We start from the raw sequence: 20,921 nt of genomic DNA, 5'->3' as shown, positions 1-20,921 counted from the left end.
TTAAGATTTGAAATCGGGGACTCAATCGGTAGCATTAAGATTATTTTGTAAACTTCAGGATTATTTGGGCAGATAATCGGCACAGAGTGACCTCCAGTCGAGAACCCCCTCGCAAATTTCTGAAGGGGCAAATCGGGTCTAAGATTGGCCCAAATATCCTCTAGTGTGCGGCAGCAGTAGTGGGCTTATTTGTTTCACAAAAGTGGAGGCATTTATGAATCGTCTGAATGTTAATACTGAGCCCCGGCCGTGACCGTTCTCCACTCATTTGTCCATCCAGGCCAACTATGTCTTCCCCTTATTAATAAATGTTTTTCTCAGTCTGGGAACTGGTCCAATACTTGTGATTATTTTTAATGACAAGCTCTTTTTTTTTATACTACGTTCACATTTGTCTCTTAAGACTTGAAGACTCTTTTAATGAGCTCTCATAAGGTCTGCTTCCTTAGCCCCTGGCCAGATCCAGCTATGTGCAGCAGGCAACTCTACTAGACCAAGACTATATAAGGCATGAACACTTCCCTAGACATGAAGAACTGCCATTCTTCCCTTTGACAGATATTATCCAGCGGGGAATGGTAGCTACAGTAGATCCTTGATTAAAACATATTGCATAAATAAAGCGTAAAGAAAGATTTTAATGCTAGTGCAGATGTTGCGGTAGATTTCAGAGGAACATGAGCTTTTTGGCAGTGACACACATGAAAACACTCGTTGCCGACTGAAGACTTTTGGCGCTGCTTTCAGAGACAGGATGTATATTTTCTGCAGAGAAAGAGCAGTCGTTTTGTCACAGTGTTATGGACGTTACCACCTGTTGAAGCTTCCCATTCATTTCACAAAGGCAAAAAAAGTTCAGTGTTCTATAGGGGTTCCACTCCCTAATTTGGACACATCCTCTTTAACTCCTTCTCTCCTTCTCTTCTTCTCCTCCTCCCTCTGCCCTTCCTGCTCCCTGTCTGCCTCCCAGACGCCATGATCTGGCCGGAGGAGGACAATCGCGCGCGCCCAGTAGACAGCATGGACACCGAAAGGCACTCTGCTGAAAGGTGACCTCCAGACACTTCACCTCCCCAAAACATTTGGTGAGTTAAGACTCAGAGAATCCCTTGTATTCACAAATGACACCATCTCCTCTCCCCCTGTCAACGTTTGGCTTGATGTGCAGCTCCCAACCATCTGTTAATGTTCACGTTAGACATGTTAAAGTGAGCCCTTTAAAACAGAGCACGTTATCATAAGTCTTTTTCACTGCTTTATGTCCACTCCCTTTGAAGTAAAAACATTTTTTGTCATTTTTCTTCCTTCCCAAAGCATTTCTCGACTTGCTTTAGAATTGTCATTTTGCCCTTTGGCCTGAGAAGCACTAACCTTTTCAAGTGAAAAAATAAAACATCATTCAATCATTAATTCGTAATTAAAGGTATCTCTTTTTCTTTAATGAACGAGGTGTATACTGGTATTTTATCTGAAATTGCCTCCAATAGAATCGATAAGCCTTTGCACATAATGAACCCTGTTTGTGCATGTGTGTGTTCATGTAAATGAGCATGTGCATGAAGAAGATATGGTGATGGGTATTGACAAAAATCCAATTTAAAAACACTAAACGCAACAAAACCCATAAACTCATTTATTTATCCAAATGTAATTGCTCAGTAACTTCCTGTATTTGCTGAATACAGCAGCTTGTTGTAAACTTAGGTTTAGTAATTGGTGTATTTGACAAACACAGTTTTCAGCACTTGGTTGTTCTGGTGAGTATTTCTGGCAGCAGGATGGTTGATGTGAGATTGACTCTAAACCGACTGCATTGCTCATGTTAATCATCATTAAGGGAAAATGTAATTTGGTGCTGAGTGTGGCTCATAGTAGTCTTTAGCACAAAGGAATAAGACACATCAGGCTTCATCTCCACAGGTAATTGATAGAGGGCTTTGGTGACAATAAGAAAAATATACAATAGCAATGGACTTTTTGAATTTTACACTCAGATCTGAAAATGATTTAAACTAAAATATCATGCTCCATGTTTGAAACCCAAAGTAGCCATGTGGAAAAAGCTTAATTTGGATCCTCATTCCAGGCAGTTTGTTATTAGCATAAACAAAGGCCCATATAGGGCTTGAGTCCTGAGTGGAGGGTGCAAGACATCTGTAAGCCATTACCTGCGGAAATTAAATATAAGTGCACACGCGACCGAACATTCAACAAAAATGATAATAACATCAACCTAATAAGAAGAACCACAACACTAAAATACCAATACTACTATCACTATCTGAGAAGCCCAGAGAAATAAGAAAATATCAGCCATGACCACAGCGTATGTGTGGTTTGATTGAAACAGGGGGTTAGGTTTGAAATAAGAATGTTATTAAAGGCAAAGTATAACGCTGTGGGACAGGCAGTGTGTTAGCCACTGAAATGGATTTGTGCATTAGATTCATAAATGAAAGGGATATAGGATTTTGGATTGCACAAGCTGAATTGCCTCTTGTGACCCAGCAGATATAAAAGACCTTATGTGATTTACTTCAAACCGAACAGGGCTGAATTCAACTGGTGTGACAACATAGTAATAAAAAGAATGAAAATAGAAGAAGCCATTAGAATATTTTATATTGTCTGTGTGCTTTTTAGGCTTCATCAATCAACCAATCTGGCAACAAAACAATTGGGTAACATGTGGCCCTGACCACACATTAAAAACAACTTGTTCATGGTGTTTTCTAAATGAAAAACAAATGCCAACGGTTATGAAGCAATAACTATGTTTCAAAGTAATAATATTCACCCCCATAGCTAACAGAGGGACGATTTTCTATTATAGTACTATCAACACAGTGAATCATGTCCTGTGCCAAAACATTACCTTCGACTCTCCTAAATAGTTAGCATTAAATAACTGTAGCCATTTTAACTATGGCCTGTGGCCAGAATGGCTCTTTATGTAAATCAGGCCTGGCAATGAAGTGATGATTGATAGCAGACCTCCATTCATTTGAAAGTCGAGAACCTTGGGCTAAAATCAATGCAATCTCTGTAAGTGAAGCTAACACAAAGTACCAAAAGTAAAGCAAACACAAAACAAAACAATTTTCAATAACTCGCCGAAGGCATGGCTCATTTGTCACGGTGGAAGCGGTGCATATGTTCAGTGCAAATGTTGTATCGAGTTCAGTGGGTTTACAGTTTGTCACCCAGCTATCTGCAAGCGTGGGTACAACAGCGGGAGTGGTTCAAAGCACTAGAGCATTGGATAGAACTCAGTCAGCGTGCATTTAATTTGGGTTTGTGGAAGCAGGAGGCGCAGACGTGGTTAGGCTATGCAAGAGAGAGATATGAGGTAGAGAACATTTGGGCACCAGTGTAGGAAGGCGCAGATAAACCATTTGTGTCACCTAATTCCTCACAATATGATTACCTGTCTGAAGCAATGCTTTGTTTTTGTCTCATCTATGTCATGAATTAGTTGTGTCGTTAGATTTCATTGGACATTCACGACGTTAGTGGCAGATTGTTATCATTCGGCTCAAGTTTTAAATGCTCTGACAAATGTTGTTTATCCAAAACCCACAATTAAAGTTGCGCTGGAGAAATCATTTCAACATTAAAGTGTATTGATAATCCAGAAAACTATATCGAGCATCCTCTTCAGTCTAACTTGTTACTTGATGAAGTCTAGATTGTAGATGGAAAATACCATAATTACAATCAATGTTTCTTATGATTGAAAACATTATGATTGAAAACAAGCTTCTCTAGATTGCTGCATGGATGTAAAATGCAGGTCTCGTGAAATTGAGACCAACTCGTAGGGGTCTAATGTTTCTTGCTAGATATTCTGGCCGTGTCTGTCATGGTGCAGCTGACGGAGTGTTTGTGAGAACAAAAGGTGAGCTACAGTGAATAAAACCAGTCTGCTGGGACTTCATTAGGCAGCAGTGCATTACTTCAAACATTATAAAAAGCTATTTGGTATTCAGCCGCATTTCTCAGGGGCTCAAACTTGCAATTACAGAATAATCTATGACTAAGTTAGGAAATCTCTCATCTAACAAGTCCATTACTACACACACACACACACACACACACACACACACACACACACACACACACACACACACACACACACACACACACACAGTGTCCTTACATATTTTACCCTGACTCAGCTCTTATTGTGCACATCAGTTGAATAAATACTGTCAGTCATATATTTTGTACAGTGCCTATAGTTTAGAATTGCTTTGGTTAGTGTGCATTTGAAAAATGAGTTTGTTATGATCTATTGGGACGGGAAAGTTTGGACAGGACATAGAAAAAACATCTCTCTTCCTAACATTCAATTTAAATACAGTTTTCAACCACCTGCAGCACTTAAAATGTGAAGGATGGTACCTGTGGAAAACCCTGATGAAATATATGCAAACTGACTTTATTCATCTCGTTGTTGTCAGCTTGTGTATAACTTCATTAAAACTGTTGGATGCTGTTCATTTTGTTCCCCTTTGTTTATTTCATCAAACCGAAAAAGTGTTGACGGATGGAATACCTGCAGCGCAATGGGTTATATTGAATAAAATATATATATACAGTCTTCAGGCAGCGGTTAGTGATTATTTAAGTTATTATGAAGTCTTTATTGTTCACTTGTTGTAAAGTGTAAATTGTAAATTAAAGATTTCCAGCAAATATTAAATTAAGGAAATTAACAGCAAGGATTATTCCAATAGTAATAATTTTTTCAGGGTTTAAAAAACATTTGGCATTTGAAACCTATATTTATATATAGAATACCTGCTGATTTGAATTAACCAAAAGATAGAGTTTTTGAGATACAATATACACCGCATTGGCCAATACTGGGTACCTGTTTCAAACAGTGTATTTGAAATAGGCACAACTGTTGTATCCTACACTGTTGTATTACTAAAGCCGGTATTGGAACATCTCTAAGTGTCAAAGATGAATCTGTTTCTTAAAAGAATCACTTTACATATACAAAGCATGTTCTATCAAGCCATGACATATGTCAGAAAACATACACCTTGTTATATGTATGTGAGTTGTAGCCAGAAGTCATGTGTGCTCTGTGAATGTCTTTGTTTCCTGTAGCTGTTTATGAATGCGTCCTATGCATTGCTTAAGGCTCCAGTGGTGAAGTTCACAAACAAAGGGCTGCTGAGCTGGAGCCTGGCCCCTTGTGGGAACGAGGCAGAGCTTCTGGGGGCAGATTGAAGAAGTGAAGGTTGTTAGGGAGAGTAAAGGTAGCGCAGCATGCAACAGCGCAGCTCCACAGCTGTGACATTGTTTTCTGATGACTTTCTGTTCTGGAGACAGAGCTCAGAGGTGCCGTCGTGTCAGAGACTGATGCTGTGTCATCCTCAGTAAAGGAGGCTACACATCTTGCCGATAAAACGTCGAGATTTCAAACCAACACATCAAGAAAGTGTGTGATCAATTTAATAGAAAGCAAAACACAATATGGTGCTTGTTAGTATCTTGGTAAAAAACACAACTGATCTAGATCCAGTTATTTCTACTGTTAAAGGGGAACCTGGCTCTATGTTTAGAAATGGGGGCGTGTACATCTGGAAACTTGTCAGATCTCCTACACCTGCAGCTGCGACACAGCGGCAGTGGCAACAATTCAATATTATGGGGCAACTGTGAAACTCCACTAAATGTGCTAATAAAAGGCTCAAATTGTTATTTTGAGTCTGTCAATCTACTGGATTGACTCCAAAGGATTTCGGAAGGCCATTCATTTACACACGCCCACATTTATAAACATTGGGCTCAGGTTGAAAAATACTCAAATTCCCCTTTGAAGAGTTTAGAACAATTCTGAGAGGCCATGCAGTTTTTAATATATTGAGCCATAACTGAGGGATTTGTATTTGTGCTACTATTCTCCAGTGTTCTTCAGCCTCATCTCACCCTCACTCTGCTGAGGTTTGGGGGGATGATGGGACGCACTATGCTGCACGTAACGAGTCTTGTTTGGTTTCTCGCCATATTTCTCAACCAAGTCGCTGACCTGCACTTTTACCAGCTCATCCACTGACTGCTTTGTCCAACGGCAGCTTTGCCTCTAATTGCTGCCTCTTCCTGTCGATATGTTTCGCTCCACAACAATCTGTCTTTTTTCTGTGATTGAGTTTTCCTGCCACAAAAAGCCAGCCCGGCGCTCAGCACTCATCTTCTCTGGCTTTGTTGGCTCTGCACTATAATGTCTTATTATGCCTTTCAGGTACTTCTTTCAAATTTCATTATCACTCTGTTGGCTCTGTAAGCTCCTGTACGTCTACCCTTCCCGTCTGTGCACTCTCCATACACACAGTTCAAAGTGTTTCCCCCTGAAAACCGCACTTCTCCACAGAACATCTTAAACTTGGATGTTTTTTTTATCTCCTTTGCATTAGCAAGGGAACTTATACCAACTCTTATCACCACACCTTTATACTAGGAATCAGGAGCTACACTATATAAACCGTGGGCCTCCAGCACATTTTAACTAGCTCCTGCCTTATCTCCTGAAAACAATCGTTTTTCATAATACCCTCATTTTCCAAAGCTATAATAATGCTGGAGTGCCGTCTGCTTGCCAGGTCTCATAGCTGTGAATATGTTTTTAGCTTCCATCTGCAGGTTGCGTGTGGTTTTAGTGTACGGGAACATGTTAGCACATAGAAGTGAAGCACAGCTGCTCTAACAGCCTTTTCCACTGCTTCCACCCACCTTCATGTTGTGATTGCACCAGTTTCCTTATTATCCGCATTGTGAAAGCAAAGTGGAAATTTGCTAATTTGAAGAAAAACATGTGGTGAAGATCACTTCAACATTAGTGACTCAGTTTTCCTTTTCTTTTTCTTTTCCTCTCCCTTCCTCCACAACGTTTCCTGACATTATCATCCTTCCTACATCAGCATACAAAGTTCAATTCCTCCTAGAGACGGCATCCAGATGTATCTCTCCAACTTTTCTCCTGTGGCATAAATAAATATATTTTCATGTGGTGGTATTCAGCTCCACAGTCAACCTGTAGACAGGTTATTCCTCAGATGTGGAATACAATGGTGGAACCAACACTGCGGTGTAACCTCTGGACATGTTTACAATATTTAATACATCCCAGATACACAACCAGCTCTCTCCAGACACTGCAGGAATATTAATGGGTACATGCTCTACACTTAGTTTTTTTTGTCACCTATAGTTGCTCCAGCTATTAATTCATTTTCACATGTTGTATTCACACAATATTAAATATTTGTTAACCGGCAACATAATTTGGAAACTGCTAGCATTTAAACCAAAATATGCTACAGCTACAATCCAACATTATTTCCAAGGTTCCAAATGTACCAACTTCATAAGCTTTAAAGTCTTACTAAACACATTTGATCAATTACAAATGGGATAAATGCCTTTTCTTTCAAACATGTTTAAAGCAGTCCATTTAAAGGCAAGAGCCCAGTGCAGTCAGGACACTTCATTCAATTGTATTAGCTCAGAATGACTCCATCACACTAACTGTTTTTTTTCTTTTAGCACTAAACGTTATTGGGTGGAACAAGGTAGCACAAGTTGCTATTGCACACTGCTAGGCTACATTATTTGGTGCAAATAAAGCCTGAGTTTATTTTGCTAAATGTTGCTCAGTGTTATACCTATAAATTAAGTATGGGTGTGTGGGTCTATGACGTGACATTGGTGCAGTAGTTCATGTTTTCTGCAGGCACTGAAGTAACTGAAGTTCAGCCATGGTTGTGGCATGGTCTGTTACTTTGGCCTAGACTGATATATCTTAACAACAGCTGTATATATTGCTGTAAAATTGTTTACAGTCATTCATTGTCTCCAGAGGATGAATCCTAATGAATTTGACGATCCTCTCATGTTTCCACTCGTGGTATCATGGATCTATCACAACTACTGGATGGGCTGCTAGAAAGTTTGATTCAGATATTCATTCTCACTTAAGGATGACTCATGATAACTTTGTTGAGCCCTAGAGTTTTCATTTGTCCAACTGAAACCCCAAATCTCAGCAAAAACATTACTTGTTTAAACATCACTATGTTAGCATCGTCATTTTGAGCATGTTAGCATGTCTTGTTGATAGAAATGTCACAATATTATCCAGAAGTTTACGACTAAATGACAACAGAGTACATGAGATTTTATCTGTGGTGTCTGGAGATGAACCAAACTGTGTAAGAGATCCCAGAAATGAAGAGGCGTTGGGCCTGGGACTTATATTTTTATGTATTCGAGTTTGTAGTTTTATTATAATGCACAAAACTTAATCAATTCAGAAGCAAAAGCACAATTAAGGAGACCTTCAAAAGGAACATTAATATGTTCCAAATCTGAATTTCTCCCATAGCCCTCATAATATTTTATACAACTTTAAAATGGAGCAAATCAGATGATTCATTTTGAATTTCAACCCTCTGCTTTACACACCCTGTAGGAATGTTTCCTTTTCAAAGTTAGTGATAGGAATCAAGGTATGTGTCATAACGGAGAGGTGATAAATTGGTGAACTGTATCCGATCAACACTGCGTCTTCGGTCTGTATCGTTATGACAGTGAATTACCGTGGCCCCTGTGTTTGCTCAGCCACTGATAGAGGGTAATGGACTGAGACTTCTGAGCGGAGCATCTCCTCTGCCAATTTTTCACTGGATCCTGACAAAAAGCTGTACTCTCCAGTGTTTTATCTGCAAAAGGTTTCAAAGTGCAAACCAAACCAAACACAGAGGATTTCATCTGTCTGACATAAAAGTCCAAGGAGTCAAGGCCGGTTAAGAATCGTAATGACTGGAGCTGTTGACTCATAGTAATGGCTGTATTTCTTTTTGTGGAAAATATTTTTGCTTAGTCGTCACCGAGCTGAGCCAAGGTGTGAATGTAAGTTTCCCCTTATCTGAAAATACACTTCTCTGTTTTGTTTTCCCGTTCTACTGCACCTTCCAAACTCTCCCCTTAGTTGTTCCTTCTCTCTCTCACCCCAGCTCCCCCCTGCTCTTCTCCCTTTCTCTGCGATGCTCCCCCTCATTTCTCTTCCACCAGGCTATCCATTATAGGCAGTGTCACTGAGAAGCTTGTCCTGGTGCGATGCATTGTGTGCGGCATAATTCACAGATACAGTATAGCGGCTGTGTGATAAAGACTGCATCTGCCGCGTGGACCCCTTCTGCTGCTCTGAACTAAAATGAACCATGTGTTGAACACTCACGCGGGGGGGAAAAGGGGATTTGCAAACTGGAAGTATTTCCAACACCTGGCTGGAATCATGTGAAAACTGTTAATTCCCTTTTTCCCTTAACAGGGCAGAATATGAGAATGTGTTTATAGAATGTAATGAAAGTGTTTTGTCACATTTAAGCTTTCCCATTCATCTGATCACCCTCCGATACTAACCTTTGATGCGTTTCCAGCTTCAGCCCCGCACGGAAACAAACTTCTCTCTCACTTCCAGGAGGCGAGGCGTCCGAAGACCTGAATTGATGATTCTGGCTTTAATTAGTATAGCCTGTTTTAGTGATATCAGCCATTCTTTACAGGCTATGCTAATCTGTGCCAGAATCAGCAATGCAATTGGGATGGATGCATTTCTCCATGACGTACATTAAGGTCGTTTGCTGCACTGCTGTCATTCCTTTAACTTCTTGTCCTATTTATTGCTGGTTTGGAGTGAATGCTTTGAAATATAATAAGGGCAACATTAATAGTTCCTCTAGATGGTTGGGAGTTCATAACAACCTTAACAAGGTGCAGGTCTGCAGATGAGATTTAATTTGTAGTAACCAGAATGAAAAATACCAATGTACAGTAGGTCTATGTGTCTATAGGTGCTGCGACCGAGTGGCCTTTCCGGAGACACCTGCTGGGCAGCAAATTGATGAGTGTAAATGTCAAAGATGATGTCAGTATCTCCCTTATTTTCTCGTGGATCATTGGTGCGAGAAAAAGTTCAGAGAACCCAGACTCCAGAAGCTGCTACCGTGCTCTGCTGGTGTCTTTTCCATTAACCCAGTCATCAGAGGCTGAACCCGAAGACACTTCATTTAACAGCTTGCCAGTCCTTTAAACAAAAAATCATTAACTCTGCTGAAGCTTGTTTGACCCCTATAATAAGAAATGTCTAATGAGAACCTTGTTCATAAATGCACATATGGGGAATTTAGAGGATATATACCCTATGGAAAAAGTGTGATAAGGCTAAATTTGGATAATAGTGTTTAACATGGTATAAAATCCAGATTTGATACTAGTTAAGGCTGGCACACATGTAATTAAAGGTATAACATTTACATAGATTTCATTTATTGAATTCAATAACTCTATTTTGGCTGATATTCTTCATATTGTATAATGTGTATATGTAGATTGTTGTGCAGATGACTTTGCTCTGTGTTTTCATTGTTTCTGTGTAGCTAGAAGCAAATTTTGATACATAGCATTATTTCTTTTTATTTAAAACTATATGATTGGATTATGTATTTTTTACTTTTTTAAAGCAAGCATCTTTTCCTGCATATTCTGTTTTAAAAAATCATATTAGCATTTATTGGACATTATATATGCTAAAACTGACATATTTGTCAATTTAATTGGCCCACCAATATATTGGTCACGCTCTAAAGGATCCATATTTGCATTGGTTCAAGTGTAGCTGCTGTGCACTAATGAAATTTACATCTCAGTAGCTGCTCATAGTGTTTTTTCTTCCCCCAGCGATCAATATTTGTATCATTTGAAGTCATCTGAATGATTTGTATTTTCAGGACATTCATTGCAGTTTTTATCAAATAGTACTCTGATTATACATATTTATCTCTCAACAAATTTCATTTTTATTCATGCCCACCACTCATAACTGATAAAGGCTTTGACTGTGGGTATGTCTTGCCTCTGTGTGTGCTCAGCGGGGTAGAGCACAGTGGGCATGCTCACATATAGGTAAGCCGCCTGAAAACCAGGGCTCTGTGGGACTGGCATTCTGCTGTGGCCCATGATTGGCAGGGGAGCAAATGGCGGAAGCATCTGGAGGCACTTGGATCAGACCGTGATAAAAATGCAAACACACACAGACACGGGCAGATAAACAGTTATGCACACACGCAATGAGTGCAACTAGCCCGACACTAACCCCGCAGACATCTTGACTCTATCTGACAGTGAGCAGGAACATCCCTCCACCTGTGAAGGCTTCAGAGCTGAGGCAGGACAAAAGTGCTCTTATTAACATAATCTCCACGAGAGTTTTTCTCATGTACGACCTTTAAGGCTTAATGTTTAAAGTAATTTGCCATCAGTCATTATTTGGCTTCCACAGGGGAACATGATTAACTTGTACATTTGCCCCGTTTCCCCTCTCGCACACACACAGTTTCCTCTGAAATCGGCAACAGGCTCCAGACTCAGGGTGATGGATTTTGGGTATTTGTTGTATTGCTGCCCACTGTGTCCTGTTATCTACATCAGTGTTGATAAAGCACGTGTCTCTGTGGCTAACAGCAATTAACTTGCATCTCGTCCTGCTGTGTTTAAAACCCTAATGTGGTTGTTTAAATCAGACCCACAGAGTGTTCGACTTTATAGAAAGCCAATGATTGCATTACCCCTCGCCAACCCCCCCCGACCCTTGCATCAACTTGGGCCCAATAAAGTAAATGCCCTCAATTAACCATTCCTCAGTTGGCCTTTTATCTCTGTCTGTTTTTCGTCTCATCAGTGGAAATAATAAACTAAACATTGTTGAGCTATGGGATGTATTTATAGATTTTACATTTGCATTATTTAATAGCTTGCATATTTATGACGGTCGTGACATTTTGGGCTGACGCTTTCCTTCTCAGTCTGCCTGCTCTAATCCACTGGTCATTCAAAGTCCCTGTTTAACCCTGCTGATACAATCCCAGCTGAATCCTGCCCATCAGCAAGGAGCGAGCAGAAAGTGCAGGGGCCGCCTGAGATCACCTCTCCACAGTGTTATACTCCAGAGCACCAGGCCCCTGCGTTTAGCCGAACGTAATTTGAATTCATTACCTCCCCTCCTCTCCGAACTGTATGCATGGAAAGTGTTATGCCTGAGCAGCTATAGGCTCTTAAGCTGCCGTACTTTATGAGATACCCGCCATGTGTGTGGGTGCGTGAGCCATCGCACATGCTGAGTATCTCCAACTCTGTCTCCAAACATTGATAAGCGCCGGGAGGGAAAGTTTCTCAATTTTGCATCGTAGCCTGGAGCGAGAAAAAAAAAAAAAAGACTAACACAAGTTCTATTTTACATTTTCATTTGCAGTAAATCAAGATGAGAGCATGTGATAAGAAATTGGAATCCCAGTAATTTGCTGGTGCTTTGAGGCAACATAAACTTGAGTTATTGAAGATGGTGGATTCTGCTGCATGCAACACGTAGTTATCATATATTTATATTATAGTTTGTAAAAGTTCAAACTGCAAAGAATCTGGTAGTGACAGATTTTTAATAATAACTTGATCAAACACAGTAAAAACGAGAGTTGAGTGACTTGACGATATATAATTTTTGTTTATCATCAAAGATTTTTACCATGGCATCTGTACGTATAATATTTTAGGGACATTGTGGGCGATTCTCCAAAATACAGGACCAGGACAAACCCAAGCTTCAACTTCTCAGATTGGATTTGCTGCTGCTCTTCATCTTTCAATACTGACTATCTCTCCTTTATTTTTAATAGGGAACAATTTGAAAACGTTCCCTTAGGCTACAAAACATTGTAAAGGTCATTTATTACCATTTAACGACAAACAAGTCAACAATCAACAGATTCATTGATAATGAAAATAATAATTGGTTGCAGTCATAATCAATAGAACTTGATTTCATTATGATTTATGTTGATGTATTCATATAAAGATATATACAGTGTGATAGAGGATTCAATCTCCATACCTTGATGAGACTAATAAAAAAAATTCCTCTTCATTTCCAGTGAAAAATATGCTGGGAAGTGGTCACAGACTGTGGGATCTCACTGCATCTATTTTTATAATACTCAAGTTATGCACCCTTCTGCTTTTGTTTTGCTCTCTGATCGAACCTTTGAGGATCACAGAGAGAAAGAACTCACATTTTCTCGAGCAGATTCAGACAATGTGACTTTAATGGAGCTCCACTTCTAATACATCATGTCTTGTTCGTTTCTCTGGAACATTTGAGCCTGGCTGCCCCTTGTCCGTCAGCTGAGCTGACTGCCAGTGTGATTTGTGCGGTGCAATAAGGCTCACAGCCATTTCCTCTGTGAATTATTGGAGCCAAGAATACCACCCTGTCTTGCAATTAATGACACTCCATTGATTCAACCCATTTCCTTTTGGAAAGAAAAGAAAAAAGCTCTCTTGAGGGTTTTTCCTCCCTCGGGACGCTTATATTAGACATAGATTTCTTTAGCTTAATGCACTTAGTTAAAATATTTTCTCTGGAGACATAAGCAGCAGAGCTTCACCAAAGTATTAACCCTAACAGACCCTAAATCAAGACTCCACTCAACTTGATTTGCAGGCAGCAGCTGTCTGGCTTATTTGCAGAAGCTCATATTGTGATGAAGTGGACCAGTCACTTCTGCTTTTGAACATTTCACTCACATCAGCGCAGACTGAGGTCAGTGGAAGCCGGCCGAGGTCTGATTATTCACGATGAGTTCAAATATACTTTTGGGATCGGACAAAAATTCATTTTCGCATACGGATTTCAGCTCATGTCGAATAGCTCGTGTGATTTGCTTTGAGAGCCAAGAATTGAATCATACTGTGGGTTATTTCTCCTCCCAGTGGATTTGAGCCTGAAACAGTCTCTGACATCTCATGATAGTCCTTCTCTTTGTTACTTGGAGAAATGGCAGCAGGTTAAGGAAAGAAATATCATTATCCTCTACCTGTTCTTGCTCTGTCTCTTTTTGTGATTCGTTTTCCTGCCTGTTACTGCTCTCGCTCTGTCTTCTTTTCCCCCACTGCCTTTATGCATCATACTGTACGATCTATTTAGTTGAGAAATAACCTTACAGATGCACTTGCCTCCACACTCACATGGCTGGCAGATGGCACAAAAAGCCTTCCATCAGCGTTATAGGGTGAGGGACCGTGTTATTGGTCTGCATCCAATACTGAGGGATGCGGAATCCTACATGGGGCAGAGGCAAAGTCTATTGAGAGCAAAGTCGCAGCTCTTGTTTGTATTGAGAGTGATGAAAGAAAGAGGTTGGAGGGTTTTGAGGAGCGTGCAGTCCGTCTATAAAACTGAGAACTTTACAAAGTTATGGCAGGGAGCTTTACAGAGTTACCTTGAACGATGTCCAGGATTTCACCTCCTCTGCGACCTTGACGAGTCGATCTGTGCAAAGTGTGAGAGGCTGTAACGTCGTTGATGTCGTGCTCTTATAAAATGTACAGAAAACAAGATAAAACATAGTATTTGTTCTCATACAAATAACTTCTTTTACCAAATTGGTGTTGCTTTGGCTTTTAGAACCTTATACGCTCTTAATATAGAAAGATTGTATAACACTTTATTTGACATTAAATACACATGACCATCTCTTATAAGATGATGCTTATATGAAACTACCTAAATGTGTTGAAATTAGTTCAAACTAATCACTTTCAACCAAACAACATTCAAATGCTGATTTTGATGATCAGCAACAATCGTTGAATAATATATGACAATATAATATTAATGGAGACCGTTTTTTACATTCTTTCACTTCTAATACTTAAAGCGCATCTTGCTTAAAGTACTACCTACAAATACCTTTTACTATTACTTACTTACTAAGTACAATTTTCATATGTTGATGTTGTATTTAAATATATGTATTTGATTAGATATCACCACATTAACTATAGCTGGTCTATATGACTTCAAAATGATATCATGATTATTTCAAACTTAAACTTTGATTGTGATTAATGAAGGATTATTTTATAACACCATATAGAAGCCTTGAAGTTATTTAATTCAGTGTCTTAGTGTAAATAATTTGTAAATAAAGCATAAAAAAAGCAACGGAAGATGAAAAAAAAGGGATTATTCTTGATAAATTTGTTCAAAATTTAGAATTTTCCAATAAAAGCAGCCTAGCTTCTATGATATTTATCAGATTTTTCATTTTGTTTATGTTATTTATTTCTCTATTTATTTAGTTTGTTCTTTGTTCAGTGTAGCGCTTCTCTTTTTACCATCCAAGGTCATTCACTGGCTTCGAAGTGCTGAAACTTGGGGCTGTTTTAAAACTTTTGACTGGTTGTGTATCTTTACCTGAAATCTATCATAAATATTTCAGAGGATTTAGAAGTATTGACTTTGGTCTGTATGACGTCCAAAAAGAAACAGTGAGTTGCAGGCGAGACGGCCACCACTCACTTTTCACAGGTTTTCCACTTGCTGACCATCTGCTCATCTGCTGAGTTTCCTGGTGTCTCACCTCTTTAGGAAATGAATCACCCTTTTATCATGTTGCGCTTTGTGTGAGAAGATCACATTTTGCTTTAATCTGTGATGACCCATTCTACACTTATCTGCAATGAATGATAAGAGGTGTGTTGCTCTTTTATTCAGTTATACGTAGACGAAAGTTAAATGTCTTTCCCTCTAACGCTTGTAGAAACGAATGGGTTATAGATCAGGACCAAGACAAATTTGCCTCAGAAAGGTATGTTCAGCTTAGCAAACACATTCAGTTGCACAATGCAATCAATCCAATTTACCATCAATGAAACAACCGCTACGACGGCTAATGTATTTCTGCCTCGATTTCCTGTCTCGCCCAGTTTCCAGGTTGTATTGGTTTGTGTGGATTCACCTCGTTTCCGCTGCAGTTTGTCTCCCCACACACACAAGTGGACTCAATACGACTGAAAATCTCTTTTGGAGACGAGGAGCAGAGACAATGAGCCTTGATCTGATGTGACTTCCGATCAGCACCTCTGTGTGTAGCCATTGACAGAGAACCGCCCCGGTGACACCACGTTAATGTTTTCACTGGGACAACATAATGCAGAAGCCAATACCCCAGGGCACCAACTGAACCATGCTTATGAATTTGTCCTTGAAGATGCGGCAGGATGGAGCGTAAATGACAAACATTACTTCAGTGCCGATTTATCCAGCTGCTCTAATCCAAGCCGTGTTCTCCCCCGCTGCCCCAACCCATCTGTGTTTTCAATTCATAATTTAAGCATGTCAAAAAAATATCTTACCTCATCAACGTCATATTATAGGAATGTAGCTAAGTAGGACTTATATCAAACCTGTCACAGGCGTCTACGGACAAGAACAAGTGAAGTCGTGACAAGCTGTGGGATTTCACTAGTTTCTGCATGGAAGGGTGCAATTTGAAGAAGGCGACGACAGACCGGGGGTGTGGAAAAGCAGAGACAGATCAAGAGGAGGCTGAAGTTGAGGGATAGAGATTGATGATGGTAGAAGAAAAGACCACAGAGCTTGGAAGTGAAGAAAGAAGGGTGGTTTTAAAAAGAGGAGGCAGTGTGGGTTCGTCGGAGCAGCGAGCGCACGGTGCTGCTGGAGGAGCCGCAGCTGTCCCCCCCCCGTCCAAGTGGCTGATGCCGTCAGACTAATTGATAAGCATGCATGGATAATAAAATCTATAGCCATCTGTGTGAGAGTCATAGTCTCAGTGTGGCAAAGACGCATTGGTGGAGAAAGAAATGACACAGAAAATAGAATCATATTAATCGTCTGCACATCCACTGGAATTATAATTGGACTTGACTGGAGAGGGGGTTGAATCGAACGCTACTCACGGCTCGACATTGCTGCAGTGTGACACAGCTGACGGGCCTGTTTTGCCACTGACATTGTAACGTATACCATATTGTCTGTGTGACCCCCCCCCCCCTCCTCCCACATATCTAGAGGTCATATTCTCCACATCACACGTAATCTGTAAAGCTGCGCGTGACCTGGGACACAGAGCGTGACATTTTACATAACAGAATTCAAATGAGATGCGGATCAACGTGATCTATTAGCTCGTTATTAATGCTGTTGGTTTAGCTTGTATCGCTGATTGTTAAAACATTGTGTTCAGCCGGTGTGTGTGTGTCGGTACAGTTTTGCAAACTGCACAATCTCTAAATTTGTGTTTTCCCGCAGCAATTACAGGCCTAATTTAGTTTGTTACTGTTTGTTGTTTTCTCAATCTGATAAGGTTCCAACACAAGCCACAATTCCTCCCAGGGTTTGGGTGGTCAACACTTGGCATAACTCAGACATGACTAAGCAGAGACATGTTTCCTAACCGACTGCTCTGCTGCAACCGGTAAATGTCTCTGTGGTCTCCCCAGACTGTAACTGGTGCACTAACACAATCACAGCACAGGGACAGCAGTGTAACCGACACCTGACCTAGAGGCCAAAAATAGCACGCCATTTGTTTGTTTGCAAACTTAATACAGGTCACATGGTGCTGTGTGATATCACCAGATTGAATCCCCACGTGGGAAAGTGGAGGAGGAGGCCATCAAATGTGTCCTCGCTCACACAGGCCGGGAATCTGACTTCCAAATGGCTGCGTGGATGATTTAAAGTTCACAGTAATAAACGTCTCACGAGGCAGTGTTTCATTAGGCGCTTGGGTTATTATATGCTTACTTGATTGCGTTGTCCCACTTCCCACAGTTCATCTCTCGCGGGAAACGTTATCTCAGCCCGTCCTCGAAAACCTTAGAATTCACCTCACTCAGATTTTTATAACGAATCAGCAAAAAAGAAAAGTTACACAGAAAACCAACAGCTGAAGAACTAGGACTGTGATTGTCAGCATTATGAGCATGAAAGAGACGTGTGGAGCGAGCGCTGTGGTGATATCAAGTGGACTTTCTTTTCAGTGCAGTGCACCTATTCTCCTGATTCTCTGCAGCTCTGCCACGAATGACTGATGTGTCCTCAGAGGAAGAGCCTATCTTCCATAATGGATTTTCACGAGTGCCTTGGAAATGTTCTCAGGCATGAATTTAAAGTGACACAATGTTGTGAAGACTGACCCACTTCAGAGGGGGGGAAGCCCTGCCTTGTTCTCCTTGAGTGACTGGGACTGCTGAAACATGGCAGAGTGTCCCGGTGCTCAGCGTCGAGGCTTCGCTTCTGTTTGTCCGACTAGTGACAACGGCTCAAAAGTTCCCTGTCACGAAAGGTGTCTCTGGGTGGCTAAGTGCGACTCCTGTCTCCTTATTGAAGAGACGCCTGTGACGAGGGTGTGAGGAGGTTGCTGTTCAATTTATTGGCATGTGCCTCCTCTGACAGACGCCTGTGGTAGCTGCAGTCGCAAAGCTTCATGCTTGTCATTTTTCATTTAAATCTCTCTCCTGCCTCGTGCACGGTATTTCCATAGCGCTGGGAAAAAAAATCCGCTTTACTTTACATGCATGTATTTATGCCGCAAATGATAACTGACAAAGTGATTTAGACAGATTATCCAGACTCTCACATACGAGTCACACTTGTCAAATCCCTGTTATATCTTAATTTCACTTAATTCCAGCTGTCGCCGGTTTAATCTGCAAATTTAGTCATAATTATCAGGATTTATAATTAGTTAATCATGACTCTGATCGGTGATTGGCACAGACTTACCGTGCATTTTGATGGGCACCACTTTGTTGGCAAGGGTTTCCATAGATGGTTAAATTGAATCCCTTCTCTTACTAATGAGCCCACAAAAGACCGGGGTGATACTGAGGAGCATCCCCCTGTTGCATAATTAGGCTTAAAGGTCTGAAAATAAAACGCTATTGTCGTGGTAAATTATACTCCACAGTATTTGAACGTGTACATGTGTGTCAGCATTTCTCACTCGCTGTGTGTGTGTCTGTAGATTCTCAGTCGAGCTGTACGAGTATGTTTTCGTAATGAACATTTACCACCTGAAGAAAAGCATCATTCAAACATTGTTTTCCCTCGTCCTGTCACATCAAAGACGTCCCCCCTCATCGCGCACCGATCTTAATTTCCTCCGGACAGCTTGTTTTCTCTTCTAATGATGCTTTGAGCGTGTTGAATTACTCTAAATGACAGTTTTAAAATGAGCTTCGGGGGGAATAATCGCAGAAAGCTGGAGCTGGAGGCAAGAATCTGTTGCTTGATGAAACCAGTCTCACTGTTGTATTATTCGGCTTCTGTCTCCATCATTATTTTTGATAGTAGAAGAAAAGACCATTCCTTTCATTAGACAGTGACTTTTCATTGTGATGCATCTTAGGAGCGGTTCTGTCAGATCTCCGAGAGTTTTTAAAGGAAGCTGCTGACGTTTGAAAAGATACTTGGGCTGCGTGCTAGGTCTGAGGTAATGATACTCAATGAAAGAGAATTACCACAGGAAGTTGCAGCTACTGGGATTTGTTGGTGTTCACGAAGAAGAACGGTGGTGCAGTGCAGGGCTATGAAAACGTTAAGTGAGGCTACTGTTAACTCCGCCAAGAGGTTACGTTCTCACCAGGTCGTTTGACTGTTAGTTGGCAGGATTACACAAAAACTACAGGATGGAAGGGTCAGAGAAGAACCCCAAAAATAGGTACCAATCCAGATTAGGTTTGGATCCTTTTTTTTAGTTTTTGACTTCTTTAACATTGTGATATTTTCAACATTTTCTTGGATTTCTCAGAGAAAAAAATTCATGGATCTTGATGGGAAAAATACCCCAAGCATGAAGATATATTTAAAAAATATCTGTGAGTGTGTGTAATTTGGTGCAGATCCAATATAAATTGCAGATCCACCCCATTTAAAAGTGTTTACTGTTGGGCCTTGGCTGTTTTTCAGCTGTTTTTCTTATCTACCTAAATGAGCCATGCAGGTTATATACAGGCAGTATTCAGCAGAAGAAAAAGGCATTTAGAGGACGAACATCAATATTTGGCAAACGTATCTCTGCCCTTCTCGGATAACACTTTTGGCAGGAGTTTCCGGAGTGTAAACATCTCCAAATCCAACAAAGAGCAGGAGAGAGCTGCTCACTGTTAGAGGATGGTGGGGCAATACTGCTCATTAAATCTTGTAGCTCGATGTACGTTAAAATCCAAACCTTAACAAACCTGCATCGCCTATTTACAACTGCTAATTGCTGTTTTTTAAATTTCTAACTCTACTAGTCATGCCACTGAATTAATTTTGTAAACGCATGCCTCACGGAGATTTTGCAGTAGCCGAAATTGAAAAGCAAATTTGCTGAACACAACTTGTGCATTTTGCTGAATTCAGCTGAGAGTGGGTCTCAGATGTAAAGATTAAAAAAACAAAAACTAAATATTGCCACATTCCAAGAAGCAATTATTTCCAGCTCTAACTCGCCACGTCTGAATCTCGGCGTGGTCGTACGTTACCATCATCCTGCACTGAGGAGTAGCCAGGTGGAACCGGCTGTAATTAGACCGTAGAGAGAAATGATGGACACGCAAAGCAGTCACACACAATTTAGCCCCGAAGAGGAGACACACTCCTTGCCTTTTTCCGCCCCAACACCCCCGTCCTGTTCCGCGGCCTCGCACAACTCCACCAGCTCAGTCGGATGTTAAAGCCACATAATCATCCGACTCCATTATCCATTATAGGTCATGACGACGTTTCTATGTGCTTATACTCTTCGTCCTACCTTGACCTGCCTTCCCTCGCCTCTCACACCCCAATGCCATGCCTCGTTACCTGCTTGTGTTTTCCCTGGCATCGTCTCGTGTTATGTTTCCCTCCTCGGCTCCTGCAACCTGTTTGCACTTCCCCACTTCTTCATCCCTGACTTTTTTCTTTCCTCTCAGTTTTCCGTTAAATGGATTGTGTTCTCCCGTTTGCCTGTTTTGTGTTTACGCCACACACTGCGCGCGCCAGCGTATTTGCAGTAATT

The 20,921-nt window shown here is 40.7% G+C and overlaps 1 protein-coding gene across 2 annotated transcripts in view; it reads left to right on the top strand.

Moving 5' to 3' along the window:
* The window catches only part of chrm3a (cholinergic receptor, muscarinic 3a), a 74,849-nt gene that overhangs the window by 25,339 nt on the left and 28,589 nt on the right, over window positions 1-20,921 (top strand). The window contains exon 2 of one of the 2 annotated variants that reach the window (XM_035171742.2): window positions 971-1,085. The exons of the other annotated variant lie outside the window; for it this stretch is intronic. The gene's annotated coding sequence lies outside the window, so the exon portion shown is untranslated. The remainder of the gene's footprint in view (window positions 1-970; window positions 1,086-20,921) is intronic. 2 annotated transcript variants of the gene reach the window in all.

This window comes from Hippoglossus stenolepis, chromosome 12 (genome assembly GCF_022539355.2).
Source record: "Hippoglossus stenolepis isolate QCI-W04-F060 chromosome 12, HSTE1.2, whole genome shotgun sequence".
NCBI classification, from domain to species: domain Eukaryota; kingdom Metazoa; phylum Chordata; class Actinopteri; order Pleuronectiformes; family Pleuronectidae; genus Hippoglossus; species Hippoglossus stenolepis.
This window is presented reverse-complemented; position numbering and strand designations above follow the sequence as displayed.